We start from the raw sequence: 19284 nt of genomic DNA, 5'->3' as shown, positions 1-19284 counted from the left end.
TGTTAGGAAGACACAGCTACTGCACACACTAGACCGGCTTTCCTCCTTCATCCATCGGGAGCCTTCCTCTGCGACTTCCTTTGTTGGAATATCAGGTGTTTCCATGTCATGTCACCACGCTCTTTGTGTTCCTGTTTATAGGAGAAAGAGACAGAATGTTGGGATTTGCATTTTTCCATAGGGCTATTTTGTGTCAGTGGCATCTACCCCATTTCCCTCCACAATTTTCAGGTTATAGGATTCAGATACGGGGGGAATGGGGATCGTGACATTTCAGTGCTGGAAAGTTTGGTGAATAAAACATATGGGATTATTTAGATACTAAAAAACTGTTCCTCCCCTGATTTTTGAGGCCTATAAAGAAGAACCCAATTCAGCCATGAGCCTTAAATACATTGGGTTGAACCATACGAAATTGCTGGGTTTTGTGTGTCAGTGCAATGGCAGTCAAATATCAACCACTTCCTAATTTCGACCTAACGAGATGTATATGTAAAATTGAGAACTTTTAGTGAGAAAGCATGGCCAGCCTATGAAACCTCAGTTTTATTGTGTGACAGTTTTTCTGAAATCTTTTCCAGCCAACTATCTCAAATTCATTTACAACAAATATTTGGAGAAAGGTGCTGAGGACTCTTCTCTGGAGTTGGCCTCAGAGGCTCCAACTCTGGAATCTGTTTGAACTGCTCATTCCTGGCTTTGTACCTCTGAAAAACCTCAGAGAAGCAACTCTCCAAATAGCACACGTGTAGCAAAAGAAAAGCCAAGGCAAAACAAAACAAAACCAAAACAAAAAACAAAATCCACAGAACTACTTGGAAGGCAGATGTGAGCACCTGCAGATGAATTATAAAAAAATAATAAATTATCTTTCCTAATTGGCAAAACCTTCACTGAGACTCCCCAGCCTAGAAGGGGGTCTTAGCACAAGGGGAGGGGCAAACTGTGCTCTGGTTTTCCTAAGAAGAGGCTGCAGACAAGAGAAACGGACCAAATACATACAGCTCAGATGTGTCATCGTTATAGGGTATGTTCACCTCTCAAATGGGATAAAGTGATACTTAACCACCTACCCTCAACCTCTTCTGATTTTCTACTAATCATACTTAATACTGTTACCTGATCCCTATAAATGCTCATGGTTGAGAGAATGGGTGTGTATAAAAATATACGCTTGCCCTGCTCTTCTTGCTACAGTGTTACGAAAAAGACTTTCCCATTATTCTCAGAAATACAAGTGTCTTAGAGGTGGAGATTCAAGACATTCAATTCAGTCTCTCCCTTCCTCCCCACCTCTCTCTCTGTCTCTCTTCCCCTCCCTCTCTCTTTCTCTCTCTGTTTTCCAGAAATCTTTAACAGTAACCTTTGGGGCATATTCACCAGGTGCAGGGCACTGTCTAGGACATGTGGAAAGGCAGCATGGAGACAGTCGGGATGAGCTGAAACTCTGACCACGGGCATGTGGGTCACGGAGGTGCCACATGTTTACTCAGCTGTGCCCCAGCCCGTGATGCTGCTGGGGAGGTCCTGCATCCACTGAGATGGAAATGCACTCTGGCCCACAGAGACCGGAATGTGATGACAAACTGGAAACCTGCACAGATTTTATAAGCAAAGCTTCTGGCCTCTTCCCAAACGCCAGAGGTGCTTTCTTAGTCAGCTGAGTCATTCAAGGGAAAGTCAGATAAAAAGTAAGACATATACATATCTTTCCCAAATATACATATAACTGTCAATGTCTGAAATAAAATCAGAGAACTGGCTCTCTTATTTGCTTCATTCTTTTCACACTTTCTCTGTATGATACAGAAGACCTTGGACCTCAGAAAACTAGTTTTTTGTTTTTTTTTTTCTTTTCTTTTCTTGGCCAGGAGAAGGGTTTCAGCACTTCCTGGTTCTTTCTCCGGCTTGACTCTCATCGGGACGTGCAGAAGCCCAACCTCTGAGAGTTCTCTTCGTGGAAGTCATCACAGACTCAAAGGAAAGGCAGGGAATAGGACACACTGAAAAGCCTAAGTTTGCAACTCTTATGTTTTCAAAGCTCTACAGAATCCGTTTAAAGCCTGAAAGAATCAGACTAAGTAGGCATGTTGTCGTAGCTACAAGAAGCAAGAGCTGCATGTCCACAATGACACAAATATGACCCAGGTGGTCAGGGGTCCAAGCAGGCACGTCCTTGCCAGCTCCCTGTGCGCCCCTGGCATGGATCACAGGCCAGGCTGGCAGAGCAGGGGGTGGCCCGAGACTTGGGCGCAGCCATGTAATCCCATCCAAGGTGTGACAGCTGCTCTCCCACTCAGCTGGCTCTCTGCCCCGTGACCAGGTCAGGAGTCCCTGTTCACCCGCAGCCCAGGTGATGGTGAACACCTGAGTGTTGTCAGGTGAGAGGACAGAAGACCGTCTGTCACTGTGATGCAGGCGGCAGTGATGCTGGGTCCCAAGAGCCGGGAGGCCACCCAGCAGGTCCACTTTGTGAACGAAGCTTCTGCAGCATGACAGGTCCTGGCCCCCGCCCGCCTGGCAGGGTAGAGGGTCAGCTTCCACTGGAGAAATGAGGAAATTAAGCAGAGGGGCCACTTCCTTTTTCAAATGATGTTAAAGAAAGTCAGCATTCGGAGCTATATCTTTTTTTCCCCAGCATGGCCCATTACTGTGATTTGGCCTTAAAATGGATGGGAAGAAGTCAGCCCGTTTTGTGTATAACAGTCCTCTGAGCACCACAAGTCTGCCAAGACACTTAGGGTCAGATTCTTTGGATTGGAAGTCCGAGATTTGCAAGGGGACGTCCCCCCATGTTGCAGTTGGCTCCAGCATCAGAGTCCCCCTAAGGGGCTCCTGGAGGACTCTGTGCCAGCACCCACCCTGGTGACGGCAAAATAACTGCAACTCCCCGCCCGACTGAGACATCGGGAAGGATTTCTTCCCTGAGCACTGCTTCTGGGGTCTGTTACAGTCAGATGAAAGGCAGCGTCTTCGCCCCGTGTAGCGACAGGAGGGGATCTATCAGTGGAGGTGTGGGGTGTAGTAACAGGCTCCTTCCTGACGGTAGTGAGAAAATATTTTAACAGGAACAAGTCTGCTTTAAATATAACTTAGGTAGCATTTCCCCCTGAAGGCTATACATTTCTTCTCCACATTGTAAATACCTAAACAGAATTTTTTAGTCTCTCTATGAATTTCTTCACTCTCAATTTGAATTTTTTAATAAATTTATTTATCTATTTTTGTTTATTTTTGGCTGCACTGGGTCTCCGTTGCTGCGCATGGGTTTTCTCTAGTTGCGGCGAGCGGGGGACTACTCTTCATTGTGGTGCGCGGGCTTTTCATTGCAGTGGCTTCTCTTGTTGCGGAGCACAGGCTCTAGGCACGTGGGTTTCAGTAGTTGTAGCACGTGGGCTCAGTAGTTGTGGCACACGGGCTTAGTTGCTCCGCGGCATGTGGGATCTTCCTAGACCAGGGCTCGAACCCGTGTCCCCTGCATTGGCAGGCGGATTCTTAACCACTGTGCCAGCAGGGAAGCCCAATATGAATTTCTTAAAGAAGATTGTCTATGATTTCCCAAATGTGGACATTATTTTTGTGCTTAAGGTGGATATAAGGTTATTTAAAATTAAATATGCTTCATTAGAATAATATAGGTTGCTAAATAGACTCTCCGTTTCAAATAATTTGTCAGTTTTTTTAATATTAATGAACAGACAGGAAGTTTATCTAAATGTCTGCAGCACCTATTGTTGTAGCCGATTCCTCCTCGGTGTTCTCCAAGTCACGCCCGACACGTATCTCCTCCGTGTGTCCAGCCACACGCTTGTGATAGCAGAGTCCTGGGACCACCACCTGTGCCCCGCCCGCCGCCTGCTTCCCAGACACCAGCACGACCCTGTTCACATAGTGAACAGCCAATAACCCCTGGGGTTAATTCACAAAGAAAACCACAAACAGAAGAAACATCATCGAGTCTTAGAAATTTGCAGGGAATGTCAGGATATCTGTTTGATCATAGAATGTGTTGATTCCCTTCAGCTGTTCCTACAAATATTGCTGGTTCCTTCTTCCTTAGGCCCAGTTAAAATGAGGTGGCGGTTCTGGGTGCGCAGAGATGCCCGTGGGTGGGAGCGGATGCCTCGGTGGGGGTGGGGAGGGCAGCCAGTGACCTTCACCCCAGCCCTGATTCCCACATTCTCCACACTCATCACAGCCCGCGGTCTGGCCCTAGCAAGGCCATCATAGCGCCGTGCCTGGAACACGGAGTCCAACGCTGCCACAAGGAAGCATCATTCACAAAATAGGTTTTCATTCCTCAGTCATCCTGGGAGCTTGGCCTTCTGGCTGCTAAAAGCCGGGTGCCGCGTGGTCTTGGGAGACACGTAGGGTGCAGGGCCCGGGTCCCTGTGTGCAAGGCTCTGTACACGCTTCGGCCGAGGAGACACCCACCACCTGGATGAGAGGACCCCCAGGCCGGGTATAGGCCGTATGTTCCGTGAGGTTTGAGGATGGGCGGGGCTGGTGAGCAGCCTGGTGTGTTGAATAATTAAGAGGGGAAGTGACGTCCTTCAGCAGGTCTGGTGACGTTAACCAGAGTCTATTCTGCCAGATCACAACGTATCATTTTTAATCTGCTTTTCATGAAGGACATTTCTAAGACTCAACGGGCTGTAACATAACCTGAATGCACGGGTAATCATGAAACAGCTCACACCTATTTTGTCTATTTTACAGGCATTGCTGTCACGTGTGTTACATCACAGGGACATACGCAACCCTCGCAAGCCACCCTTCTGTGGGGTTGTCGTTTTTACCAGAGAGGAAGTGAGATGTGAACCAATGTCACCATACAGTTAATCAGCCCCACACTTAGCAGGTGGCAGAGCCAGATGGGGACCCGCTGTCCGGCCTCGGCGCCCACGCCACCAAGCACCAGGCCCAATGCTCTGCGCCCTTCTGTTAACAGTTCTGAGCGTGAAGCACTCGACTTTGCTGCATCCGTGCGCTGGGCTAGTGGACGCCTACGAGACACTCCCATGTCTGGTCCCCTGCCCAGCGCATCCTGGGAGCAGAATTCTGGTGACTCAGGACGCCCCCAGCTCTGAGAGTAAAGCAGATAGAGACACAGGGCAGGTCGTGGCGGGGATGGGCTCCTGCCGGCGCTGTCTGTGTGGGCCTGATTTAGGGGGTAATGGTGGCTGAATCTTCTGGCAGGGCTTCACTGGAGGAAGTAAAATTAGAGAATTTCCTAAAGAGAAGCTTTTACGTAATAGCTATTCTCAAAGTCCAAACTCCGTAGGCTGGTAAATGAGGCATTGAGCCATCTGTTCCCAAGTCTCCGCCGCCCTCAGCTCTCCCTCCTCTGCCCAGAAGTCCTCTCCATCCTTCGCACAAGCGCAGAACTGCTACCACGCCCCGGTAAAGCCTGCGTGGGGGTGTCTGTGCACGTAAACCCCATGTAGGTGTATCTGTGTGTAAACCCTACACAGGTGTACCTGTGCGTGTAACCCCTACACAGGTGTATCTATGCGCGTAACCCCCACGTAGGTACATCTGCCTATGCGTTCCCACCTCAGGGTCTCTGCCCACACAATCCCTGCCACCCAGAGCCACCTCTCCTCCTTTGAGCCAGAATTCTTGCTCATTCCCAGGCCCCCAGGGACCTGCTGTCAGACACTGCCTTCCTCACTTCCCAGGTCAGCAACTGTGCAGTCCATGTTTGCACAGAATGTCTTATTTCAGCACCTCATATGCATGTGTGTCGTCCTTCTGGATTCACGACAGGGAGATGCATTAATCGTTCTAACCTTGGCACAGGGATGGGCTCTGCCAGGGCCCCCAGAAAAGGCTTGATGGATGGTGAGTGAATAAATGTTAACCAGAGGACCTAGAAAAAACAGCTCTGAAAACAACCAGATAAAAATCCATATTATAGCAAGTTCTTGCACTACATACAATGTATGTATGTATGTATGTCTTATCAATGAAACATGATACAGAGCTCACAAAGAAAAGGTTCTTCAAAAGGGATTGGTGTTTGTGGACGCTGGATCAGAGACAGGTTTTTACTGTCTTCTATCTAGCTCTGCCCAGTTTCTATATTTCCTGAAACGAATATACACTGGCTCCACAGTCATACAGGGTAGTGGGATTAAGTCACAGGGTTGCTCCAGCCCAGCCCACGCCCCACCTTCCCAGCGCCTGGTTCCGAGAGCACGGCCCCCGGCCACGTCCTCCTGCTGAAGGGTGATGCAGGAGAAAGGCTTTGGCCAGGTGGGTGGGTCAGGGAGCTGAAATCAAGGGAAAGCTTGTCCTCGGGAGAAGGAAGTGAAGCCAACACAGAGTAAAATCTAGAAAGAGAGGAGAGAGTGCTCTGGGTGAGTCACCCCCAGCCAGGGCTTGTGATGTCTGCGAGCTAATAAGTCTGTTTCTGGCTTCAGCGAACATGAGTGGGATCCGTGTCCCTGGAAACTAAAATAACTCTGACTGTAAACAAGAAGCCACCTTGCTGGGTCTCCGCGGGGATTAGACGGGCGTTTGTAAAGAGCTTCGCCCTGAACAGGCCCCAGCTCCTGGTAACCACGTGCCGTGAGGTGCCGACCCGGACAACGCCGGTCCCGGCTCACGGAGAAGCCCCACCAGGACGGAGTGCACAGCCCTGCAGCCTGTACCCACAGCGGCTCCCAGGCCTCGCGGCAATTTTCCATTTTGTCCTCACGATCCACATATGAGGACGGGTAGAGGAATTGCCATGATCTTGATTCCAGACACGAGAAAATGCTGGAGGCCCAGAAATACCACGTTACTCGTCTCAAAAGACCAAACGAAGTTAGCAGCAGACCGAAACCAGAGAGCACATTTCCCCTTTCCCCGTCTCTGGGGCATTTTACACGAGGCCTCAGAAAAGATGCCTGCGGCTTGTACCCGTTCACTAAGTTAGCGGCCACGTGGGTTCACAGGCCCCACTTCCCACTGCTCCGGAGTTTCAGAAGTTTGGTAGCAACTGTGAGTGTCTCTGTGCCCTTAGCCATTACCCATGACAAGCTGTCTGGGGGAAGATGAAGCCCAGGGTAGAGAGATGAAATTGACATTAATCCAGCAGGACAACTGGGTCATGAAAATCTGCTGAATAGCTTCACTGTTCTCCTTCCTTCATCAGATCATGGGTCTTTGTTGTTAATTCAAGAGACTCAAGCAGCGTTAGAGCTTCATGACTCAAGACAGCCCTTCACTGGTGATGTAGTAACACACCTGAAGTCACCACACTTTAAAGCAGGGGGACATGGGGGCATTGCTGCTGCGCTCAGGGAAGCGTGTGCCTTCAGCCATCACCTAACGTGACATCACACAGACGGGCCCCGCCTCAGTCCCGGCTATGACACAGCCCTGTGCTCCCTGAAGCCAAGACCCTGAAGAACTGAAAGGAAAATGGATGAGGGTAAACCTGTGCATTCACTCAAAAGGGGGGCTCCAAGTTACTTGAGTGCAAATTATGCCCTAGGTTCCGGACGTGCCTTCAGGGAGCAAACCCAGAATATTCTGCAAGAGAAGCACCTGCCTTTGCTTGTGGCTCGAGGTTCGGGAGTTGTTGACAAGTGCAGAGTGTGAACACTGAGATCACACACAGAATCACAGAGACTCTGCAAAGAGGCACACGGATTGCAATCCTCCCTGGAAATTTCTAGCTATGACACCCAATTCTGAGCAATATTTGGGTAATCTTAACTCTTTTAAAATAAGTTTATTGTGTGAGTCCACTGAAGTCAGAGGTGAATGTCCCAGCAGTGATGCAAAGCTGGAGCCAGAAGTGAGACTGACTGGGTCAAACAAACCCACACTTTCCCCAAGTCTTCAATCTGTTCAAGTCCCACCAACGCTGAGAAATAATTAACAATATGCAGTCATTTGCTCATTCACTGAGTGGATGTATGCTGAACACCTACAGTGTTCCAGGAGGTGCCCGGGGTCCTAGAAAGTAGCAGGAACCAAACAGACTTGGCCGAGGCCCCACGGAGCTCCCAGCGTAGGGAAGACAAGCATAAGCCATTACTACACGACTTCTAGAGGAAGTACAAACCACGGCAGGAAACATAAACAAGGATCCGAGAAGTAGTGATGGATAGACCTGATGTCTACTTGGGATCAGGTAAGACCCCTCTGAGAGCAAGAGAGATCCGAACACAGGGTGGAAGAGAGAACAGACGCCTTGCGGTAGAAACAAGCTTGACCAGTTCCAGAAGCTGAACAGGCTGGTGCAGCCAGGAGCCCCAGGGTCAGAGGACTGGGCCCCTCCGAGGCGCCCTGGCATCTTAATGACAACAGGAATCCTCTGATGGCTTCAAAGAAGTGAATATGATCAGTCTTGTGTTTTAGAAAGAGTGTTCTGTGTCCTTTTGTACAGAAAGACTGATTAAACTACTTTTAGACTGATTTTCTATCACTGCCCAAACAACCACACACATTAAAATGGATGAACTAAATCTACATGTATCAATGTGCATACATTTCAGAAACATAATTTTGAATTTTTGAAGGTCTGCCATTTGCAGAAAGATATAGTATAATTTACACACATTTAAACATGAAAAAAATACTATGTCATTCGTGGAAGTGTGGAAAGGACAGGTGTGAATTCCGGTGCAGTGGTTACTTCTGAGCAGGAAGGGAGGGAGGGTTGTCTACCTGCTCTGAATCACTTGGCTTCCTGAAGGTTTAAAGCATAAACAGCAAGACGAGAACGTGTATTGTCTCACTGGGATACATGAATATTTTTATTGCATTGTTTACAGTGTTTGAGTATTTTATAATTTACCACTTAAAAATGTTTCTCCAGGGCTTCCCTGGTGGTGCAGTGGTTGAGAGTCCGCCTGCCGATGCAGGGGACACGGGTTCGTGCCCCGGTCCGGGAAGATCCCACATGCCGCGGAGCGGCTGGGCCCGTGAGCCATGGCCGCTGAGCCTGCACGTCCGGAGCCTGTGCTCCGCAACGGGAGGGGCCACAACAGTGAGAGGCCCGCGTACCGCAAAAAAAAAAAAAAAAAAAAAAAAAGTTTTTCCATGTGTTCAATCAGTACTTACCAATTAAATAGTCAATCTGGCCTGCTACTGACCCTCATGGAAGCCACACAATCTGAAGCATAGTTAAGTAAAGTCACTCACTAGGTAAGAAGATTCCTAAGTCGCTGTATTCTTAGTGCTGGAGTAGGTATTCGTATGTTTAAAGTTCCAGTCAAATTGAAATATGGGAAAGTTAAATAAAAACTCACATTTTATAATTTTTAAAGCTCTAAGCTCTTGGTTTGACAACAGAGAGACTTGTCCGAAATCACACGCCTATTTACCGGCCGGTTAGAACCCAGATTTCCCTATTAATCTCACTTGTTTATTTACCATTATTGGCGTAAATGTAAAGCCAGATAGAACCCCCTCTCTGTGGTCTGTCCTGCTTTGCGTTAGTTAAGATGTGACGACAGAGCCCCCGCCTCGCCCTCCGGCTGCACCTGTGTCCTCAGGCTTCTCAGAAACGATGCTGTCGACCTCGTACATCCCCCCTCCGGCTCAGCGGGTCCTGGGAAAGGGCCTGAGTCTCGCGTGGAAACCGCAGCCGGGCAGAACCACCTTCTGACTGGATGTCCGGAGAGGAGCGGCATGGTGGGGAGATTACAGGGAGAGGAATTTATCCAAATTCAACATGTGAGCTCTGTCCTCAAAGCGACGAGGGTGGCTCAATGGGACAAGAAGGCAGATGAAATGCTGGCTCAACCGTTTCTTCAGCAGAAATCAAGACAGATGTTCTGATGAGCATGAGTTCACCCACGTGAGCCTCAAGAGAGGCCATTTCCATCAGGCCAGTCCTGACACAGCCAGGAATGAGCGGATGCAAAGACGAAATATTTAAATTATCTTGAGATTGGATCCGAGGAAACGATGTTGTTAGCCTGCTGCCTTTGCAAACGCTTTTAACATCTGACTCAAAAGAGTTTACAGATGAAGGTTGCCAACCTCTTGATTTTTATTGCATTTTCCCCCTAAAATGTGGGTTTGGGGTGAATGGCTGCAGTGGGTTCAGGGTGAGAGAGGTCACTTCAGTCTCAGAAAGATGAGTATTTTGGAAAGTGGCGCTCCCCCCGGCAAATGCCACAGTAGGTCAGGCATGTGAAGACTCGGGGGGTGCTTCCCAGGCGGGCGGGCGGTCCAGTGGTTACGACTCCGCCTTCCAGCGCAGGGGGCGCGGGTTTGCTCCCTGGTCAGGGAGCTAAGATCCCACATGCCCCTGGGCGGAAAAAACCAAAACATATAACAGAAGCAACATTGTAACAAATTCAACAAATATTTTTAAAATGGTCCACATCCAAAAAAGAAATCTTAAAAAACAAAACTCTGAGGCTGTGACTCCTGCATGTGACCCTGGCACCGACATGCCCCCCACCCGCCCCCAGACAGCACCTTACCACAGTCTGTCCGTCCGGGGTCCGGAATTCCAGGAGGAGGCGGCCGCTCCCCGAGTGCAAAAGGCAGCTGTAAAGCAGCACAGCAGGGGTGGGGGGATGGTGTCTGCATTCCTGGTCACAGCACAGCTCCCCCCCGCCCCGCCCGGAGCACCTGCTCAGAGCATCCTCACCAGGAGAGGCGGGCTCCGCCGCGTCAGCACCTCACCCGGGGGCCCCAAGCCACACAACCGATGTTCCTTTTGGGGGCCAGGCCTTCTCTGGCCATGCATCCGGCCGGCTTCCTTCTCTTTGGGGGTCTCTGGCGGGCAGCTCTGCCCCTCACAGCCCAGCCCTTGGTGACCAGACTCCAGAAAGGGCTGTAGGTTTTAGAGAATCTTCCACAGACACCAGAACGGGCCCTTTCAGAGCCTGAGGACACATCATCAAGCTGCAACACCAACCCACCTTCACCCACAAGCCTATGACCTTCGAGAAGCTGTGCAGGCGGCTCTGTTCTGCTCTTGGCCCACAGCCCTCAGGTGACAGGAGACAGTCTGACCCCTCAACAAAACCCAGCCTCGTCCAGAACATCACGATGTCCAGCAACTGGGACCAAAACGCTGCTGTGGACAATCAGAGAGGCCTCCGGACGCTTGAAGACAAGGATACTGCTCAGAGCCGTCTTACTAGGAAAACAAAGGAATGACCATCAAGGAATATGACCAGCAAACTGCACTATATTCAGTATATGTAGTCAGTAGAAACCCCGCTCTTGGCGGAGGGATAAATTAGGAGTTTGCGGTTGACATATATACACTACTATGTATAAAACAAATAAACGACAAGGACCTACTGTATAGCATAGGGAACTATATTCAACATCTTGTAATAACCTATAAGGGAAGAGAATCTGAAAAAGAATATATATATATATATATATATATATATATATATATATATATATATATGTGTGTGTGTAACTGAATCACTTTGCTGTATACCTGAAACATACTGTAAATCAACTATACTTCAATAAAAAATAAATTAAAAAATTTTTAAACACCCCGCCCAACACATACACAAACACACACAACAGGGGCAAAAAGACAATGAGAACAATACCAAAAGGTTTAAAAGGAATGTTGATTGTGAGAATTATGAGTGACTTTTTTTTTCATAATTTTTGGTAACTTCAAATGTCTATAATGAATATGTATACTTTTAGAATCAGAAAAATTATATGTATATACACATCTCTCTATAGATGTGCATGTGTATATATATACAAGAATGTGTACGTGCATATGTGTACATTTACATCTCTGTGTGCACGTGTATGTGTGTGCATCAGCGTGTGCATAAAATAAAATGACTCAAGTTTTGGTTGGGCCCCGAGAAAGAATACTTGGTAGAAAAATATGGTCAAATGAAAGCTTTCTGATAATATCCAGGCTTTTAGGCACAGAACTATGAAATGAAGGATCCATTTTGTTAAATCCCCGGCCTGATTTAGGTTGTAGGTTTGAAGAAAAAAAATGTTGACACTGAAGACGTGCTGTATCTCAGAATTTCCAAGGGTTTGACCAGTCCCAGAATCCTTCCCCAAACTGGGAACGTTGCAGTTGAGAGATGGCAAGCACCTGCTCCAGCCCTTCCCTGTGTTTCACACACACAGGAAGAAACAGAGACCAGAGAGGGTGAGCCACTTGCCCAGGGGCACACAGCTCATAAGTGCTGTGCTAAATTAGAAGCCACACCCTAGGACCCCTGCCCACTTCGCTCCCTGCACTATCTCAACTCCAGAAACCTAAACACACTGAGAACAAGTCCAAGACCCAGTGATTTTCATAATTTCTACAAATCCCATAACGCTGCAGGAGGCACGGTTTCTGGGGTTGACGTCACAGAGCTGAGAGCTCCAGTGTTTCTTTGCCTTCGCTGGTGAAACGACCAGACAGAAGGACCTTGGAAGATCCGGCCACCTGTGCACCTTGTCCCGGGGCTGCCATGACTCCACAGCAGCAACAAGTGCCCCCGAGTTCACAGCCTGAGTGACCAGGCCCCGAGGCCACCCCACACACACAACCTGGGCCACGTCGAAGCCACACAAGGTCAGCTGGATTAAAAGCCCTTGTGCAAAAGCGTAGAAGTCTTCTCAGAGCCTGTAATGCTGACCAAGAGGCTGCAGGTGCCTACAGTTCATTTCAAAGTTTCACGCAGGAATTCCACCTCATTTGGCACATAACTGGGCCTACGTCTTCCATCTCAATGTTCCTCCTCAAAATATCAAACCCTTTACAATAAGTAGTAAGAATGGTTGCACGAGAAAGGAATCAAGGTGCTGTTTGACATAAAAGAAATGAAGACAATTTTTCTTTATATCTTGACTTCTACATCAAGATGATTATCTACATGGATAAAAGTACTTAGTCTTATTCCCTACTCAATCAAACGGTGATTTCCATGCACTCAAAAGACAGGAGTTGGCACAGGTGAGAGCCTCGTGCAAACTGACGGGACCACTACACAGCAGAGCTGTGACATAAGCTGAGGACTGGATCTACTGCCCGTCATGTTTCTATTCCCTGTGTCACCCCGGTGACTTGACTCTGCACTGACCAAAGGACCAGGGAGGGTGAGACTTCTTCCGTCACACAAGGTCCCCTGCAGTCAGAGCCCAGAAAGTGCCCGGCCTTTGGGAGACACAGACCTCGATATCCAGGCACCTGGGCCTCATGGGAGGGCGGGCTGAGGGCCACACACAGAGCTGCAGAGTGGGCAGCACAGGCCCCGAGGAGCCGCCACAGACCCCTGGCCACTGGCCAGCCAGGATGAAGGAGCTAGAGGGCAGGGGTGGCTGGAGAGTGCAGGACGCAGCCCATCCTTTCCAAGGTGACCCCTCGATCCAGCCCACCCACACGCTCTTCTCACGGGTGATGATGGCTCCCCGGATGTCTGCATATGTGCCCTGGTCTCTGGATCCTAAACACTGGTGATGACGGTGAGGTGAGGCTGTGTTGAAAGCAGCAATAATACAGATTCCTCTCTTAGGACCCAGACCTCGGATGCCCGGCGCCAACGTGTAAGAAGTCCGGGAACACCAGATGCCTGGCTGGAGGGAGAACAGGGAGAGGCCACGGAGACACTGTGCTGAGCGCCGGGTCCAGCCCCGCTGCCCTCATGCTCCCAGCCGGGCTGCAGACGTGCATGTGCACCTCCAGATAATCCATTTGAGCTTCCCCGCCAGACCTGCCCAGACCTCAGGTTTATAAGCCAAGTCAACTCTGTTGTTTTGAGCCAGTATGCTTGGACTGGTCCATTATGCACCCGCCTGGACGGGGCTGCCACCAGAGCAGGAGCCCGCAGCAAGCTCAGCGGTCCCAGCTGGGCAGCAGGCAGCCAGTGGGCAGATGCCTCTGGGCTCTGAAGCAGTTGCCAGCGGGGCTCCGAGGACAGGTGGATGGGGTTCCTGGACATGGCTCTGGAGGGCAGGGCTCAGCAGCACCGTGGCCACATGATGCTGGAGGCGGAGGATGCGCTCGGTGGGCTGGAGGATACTGGAGGAGACTTCCAGGCAGGGCCTGGGTGACCCTACTGAGTTCTGTCTCCGTGACTTGATGAGACGAGAGAGGAGAGCGGAAGGGAAGGGTTCCGTTTTCAAGTGCGATTTGGAGGAAATATAAAGGAACCAGGCCCCACTGGGTTGCAAGATAAAGCTCTTCCCTTTCCCAGCCCTTCCGATATTGTCAAATTAAGATGGGGCCTCTGGGGTGGGATGGGGAGGGTGGGAGGGAGGGAGACGCAGGAGGGAAGGGATGTGGGAACAGATGTATATGTATGACTGATTCACTTTGTTATAAAGCAGAAACTAATTTAAAAAATCTAAAAAAAATTAAAAAAAAAGATGGGGCCTCAGAGCAAAGATCAATCCAGGTGGCACAATCAGATCCCCTGTTAAGACCTCATAAATATCTGAGGGGACACTAGACACAGGCCCTGGAGGTCCAAGGTAGAGAAAGGACTTATGTGGATTTGTGGATGTAGCTTTTGTCTAATGGCTTGAATCCCAACAGATCCATAGAAAATCCACAACGTTTTTAAGATAATTGTACAGGAAGAGATACTGCCAACTTGGAGTAAACGGAACAGATCAGCACAAAGAGAAACCAGGAAACAGGCTGAGAAAACCACTCAGCTGCAAACACCAGGCGTTTCTTATGAAAAAAGAAGGATGCCTCAGAGGGCAGGACCAAGAACCCAGAAGGCAGAGCCAAGAGCACTGGAGATCACCCCAGGAACAGGAACCCAGCCAACTTGTGCCTGACTGCACTGCAGGGCTGTCACGGGCCAGAGGTCACTGTGTGCCTCCATTCCCATCTGAACAGGACAGTTGCGATGGGTAATTTTATGTGCCAGCTTGGTTGGGCCATAGGACCCAGGTGTTTGGTCAAGTACCAGCCTAGACGTTGCTGTGAAGGTATTTTTAGATGGGATTAATATTCGCATCAGTAGACTTGGAACAAACAGTTCCCTCTCCGCAGTGTCTGGTAAGACTTGCTTCCTGGTTCACAGACAGCATCTTCTCCCTGTGTCCTTACGTGGAGGAAGGGGAGAGGGAGCTCTTGGGAGTCTGTGTTACGAGGGCACTAATCCCATCATGGGGGCTCCACCCTCATGCCTCATCACCTCCCAAAGCCCCCCCTTCCTAATACCATCACCAGGGGATTAAGGTTCAACATGTGAATTTGGAGAAGACAGACGTTTAGTCCACGGCAGGCGCTAAGTTTGTGGGGTTGGTCGTTAGACAACCACGCCAACCGGAATGAGCATCCTGTGACCCGTGTTGTGGACCACAGCCCACGGCACCGGGAAGCTCCTGGCCGTCCAATAATACTTGTCTTTCAAGGACCACCCTGACGACTGTAAGAGGAACCGATCGGGGGGAAGGGCAGTTGTGTGAAGCCCACCAGGAACCACTGCAGTGGGAGCGGGAGGTGACGGTGGCTCAGGCAAAGGCAGCAGACTTGGCATCTGCACCAAGGTCCTCAGGACTAAGACTTCCCGGGAAACGGCACTAACAGCAGCACAGTGGTTATCGGCTTATAAGACGTGCTATCCACAACACCCCACGGAATGGGGATCCCTCTGTGACTCAGTACGTCTCAGTTCTGTAAAATGCACACACGTCCTGCTCCATCAAGGCCTAGAGAGCAAAGCTCCATCAATGTACATAGAGGAAACGCCACAATGAATTAGGAACAAAAATTATATTAAGTTACAAATCTAGGACATGGTCTAGGGGCCCCTCCCCGCCTTCCTTCCCTTCTCTACTGTGCCGGGCTCCTCTGAGCACCACCTCCCCTGGGCCGTCCCCCACTGCTGTCCTCCTTTGCCAGGCCTCCTCATCCTTCAGACCCCAACTCAAAATCCCTTCATCAGATGCTTTCATAGGGGTTTATTCCTTTCATTTAGGCCACTTGTCTGCTTGTTATTACACATGAATTAACATGATTATATTTTTAATGCCTTTCACCTTATTGGAACCTAAGCTGCAGGGGCGGGGGGTGGTGAGGACCTGTGCCTGTTTTAGGTGCCATGGCATTCCCAGCACCTAGAACTGTGCCTGACCTGGGGGAGACATTCGATAAATGTTTGTGAAAGAAAGAAACTGGCTTTTAATCGGTCAAATATTGCAGAAGGCCTGCAATGGCTTCAATTTCCAAGGCACTGTTTAATATTCGTTCTGGCAGGAGTTGGGTTGTCCACAAAAGGCAAACTCCTGGAAGTTTCTGCTGTATTCCAAAGGTCATTGTTCATTGTTAACTATGTCCCAAAGAGGTGCAGGTGCCAACACTATACTTTTAGCATAATTACAATAAATCCAAGAGAAAAACTGAAATCAAGGCCACAGTGGAGACACTAATCCCTTGAACTCCTGAGAAAAGCAGATTTGCCCTGAGTCACCAGGGGAAGATGTGCAAAATGACGGGGCTGGTTTCTGGTCTGCACGCTGACGGCCTCTCGGGGCACCTCTAAGGCCAACCCCGCGTCTGTCCTCCTGGGTCACAAAGCCTTGGAGGTAGGGAGGCCGAGGGGCATTACAGCTGCCTAAGTAATTCCAGCTTCACTGCAGAGCTATGATTATGGACAATTTATGCTGTCGGCGTTTAGGAAAAAAACTGAAATAGGATCCCAGATGGAGACCCCACAGCACAGAAGGCCCCCCAGTTTCAGTACAGGAACAAAAGTGTACTAAAAAGAGGCCTCCTGCCTTCCCGCTGACAACGTGGCTACTTGTATCAGAACATATGGAAATGAAATCAAGCACGGGCGACTGCCAGGAAACATGTTCAGAGATGAGGTTTCAGATCCTTCTGTTCTGCCAGGGCTGGAGCCAGCAGCAGGCAAAGTCCTCTGCAGGTGAAGGAGGGCCCACCCTAAGGAATGCCCAGACACTAGGACAGCAAGATGACCACACAAAGCCAGGCTGCCCCAACAGCTCAGTCCTGATCTAGGATGGACACTTAACGGTTTTCTCCCCTCCTCCCAAGCCCAAGACTGCCTTAAATCCTGTAAGCAAAATCTTTGGGCTATTTTCATTGTGTTCTAATTATTTTATCAGCAATGCCTGTGCAATTGACATTAAAAGCTGGAAAGACTTTCTTTCTTCAAAATTTTGCTTTGTTACGCCCCAAAGGGAGCGTTGTAATGCCAGTTACCAGAAATGTGCATTCCCTGGGCTGTCCCTGGGCAAATCTGAGCGCGATGGAGAGCTTCCTTCTGCGTTTCGTGGGTGGGGAGGGAGGAGGATTCTAACAATAGGACCCCATTAGCTGGGGATAAAAGGCCAAAGGGCAACATCGGCATCCATTAAGGGTCCTAATTAGAGGCTGCGTAACTGTCGGTAGATGAGGACTGGAGGAAGGCGACAACAGGCCAGGCACAGAGAGAACTGGCCCCTCCACTGAGGGCAGCACAGGGGCTTAAAAACCTGACCGTAAAGCGCCTTCAGCGCTTTGAGCGAAATAAAGCTTATTACATTGATGTGTTCTTTTTCTTTCCCTTAGAACAGATGTGAGGGTGGGTGGAGACAGAGAATGTGGTTCTGTAGGAACCGAAGAAGTGGTAGAATTTTTAAAAACCTTCCTCCTTTAACGTTACAGACGCAGCCCCTCGAGGGAGGCTGGGGTCCCCCAGCACAAGCGCGGGTCGGGGGTGGGAGGCTTGCTGCAGAAATGTACGTAACCTCCCCTCTGGCCGTGTCAGCCGGTTCCACTCAGTCTTTATTTAAATGTTGCTCCTTTTTTTACCCTCTCGCCCCTGCGCCATCATGCTGTCAGGCACGTTCAAACCTGGGCAACAAGCACTGCTGGTGCGCCGTCTGGTCGGTCAGTGGGGCAAAGGCTCCGTGAAAAGAAAGCACGCGCTGTGCACCAGCCCCCAGCACCCCACGAGCCTTCAGCAATCCCGGCAGCATAAGCAGGGGACCCTGGGGGTCGCGGGGGTTCCGGCCGGCGGGCATCGGAGGAGAGAGCGAGAGGTGCCTCCGCATCTTCCTCCCGTCCCCCGGGGACCAGGTCCGGGAGGGACCTCCCACCCGCTTCCTGTGGCTCCGCGGGATGGACGCTCCAGAGGCAGCGCGGCCCAGCCATGACCGTCCGCGAGGCAGGGCCCCGGCAGCCCGGCACCGAACCCAGGCACCCCTCGGAAAGGGGAAGCGGCCGGGCCGCCTGCCCAAGGAGCGCTCAGCCTGGGCAGCGGGGCGCGGGCGCGGGGTGCGGCTCCTCCCCGCTGGGCTCCGGGCCGCTCCGCCCCCGGGGCTCCCGCTGGGCTGGGCGCGCGGAGGCGCGACTAGCGGCGGAAAGGACAGTGGCCACGCCGCCCCCGGCGCTGGGTCCTCGGAGGAGGTCGCCGCGGGCACAGCGCGGGGGCTGGCCATCACCGGCTTCCGGCAGGAGCGCCCTAGGGAGTCCCCGCGCCGCGACCCCCTCCTCCACGCGGCGCCCGGGAGCGGGACGGAGGTCCGCCCACCCCGTTCCCCACACCCCCGCAGCGAACGGGGCCATCCCCGGCCACCGCCCCACGCCGGCCCCCGCCCCCGCCCCGGCGGCCACCCCCGTCCCGACCAGCGCCCACCCCGGGACCCCCGCCCGCTTATCCTCCGCCTCCTGGGGCGTCTGTCTCGCCGCTGCCTCCCCCCCTCGGGGCCCACCCCTACCTCTCAGCTCTGCGCCTCGCCCTCCACCCCGGCGCCCACCCGAGCCCGGGACCCGGAACCCTCGCTGGGGTCTCCGACGCGCATGCGCGGGGCTCTTCCCGCGCACCTGTGAGAACGCCCGGGGGCGGGGCGGCCGCCTTCCGCGCACCTGTGCGAGCGCCCGCGGGTTCCCGAGCATCTTCCCGCGCGGCCAGGCCCGGCCCGACGAGTGCCCCCTGCGCCCCTGGCCCGCCTTGGCGGCAGCGGGCCCGACACTCACCGCGTCCGTGGAGGCCGCGCCGGGATCCCCGCCGCTCTGAGCAGCGCGCCGAGGCGGGGACGTGGGCGGGAGGGCGGCCGCAGCCCCCGGCAGGGCGCGCAGGCTCTGGGCTGGAGCGCGCCGGCGCGGCCCCGAGTCCAGGTCAGCCCGCCCCGCGCCCTCCGCTCGCTTAACCCTTTCCAGGCGCAGGGAGGTCCCACGGACACCCGGCTCGAGGCGGGGGAGCGGCGCCCACCGCAGGCGCATCCGTGCGCGCACGGGAGGGGCGCGGGCTGCGCGCTGGACCGTGCGGCACCTCGTAGTTGCTGAGCTTTAATCCAGCAACCGCCCCAACAAGGAGCGAGGAACAGGCTACCGCCAGCGCTCTAGGCTTTGCCAGCTCTTTTGTGTCC

Source organism: Mesoplodon bidens (genome assembly GCF_964165515.1).
Source record: "Mesoplodon bidens genome assembly, chromosome: 20".
Taxonomy (NCBI): domain Eukaryota; kingdom Metazoa; phylum Chordata; class Mammalia; order Artiodactyla; family Ziphiidae; genus Mesoplodon; species Mesoplodon bidens.
The sequence above is the reverse complement of the archived record's forward strand: the minus strand, read 5'-3'. Positions refer to the sequence as shown.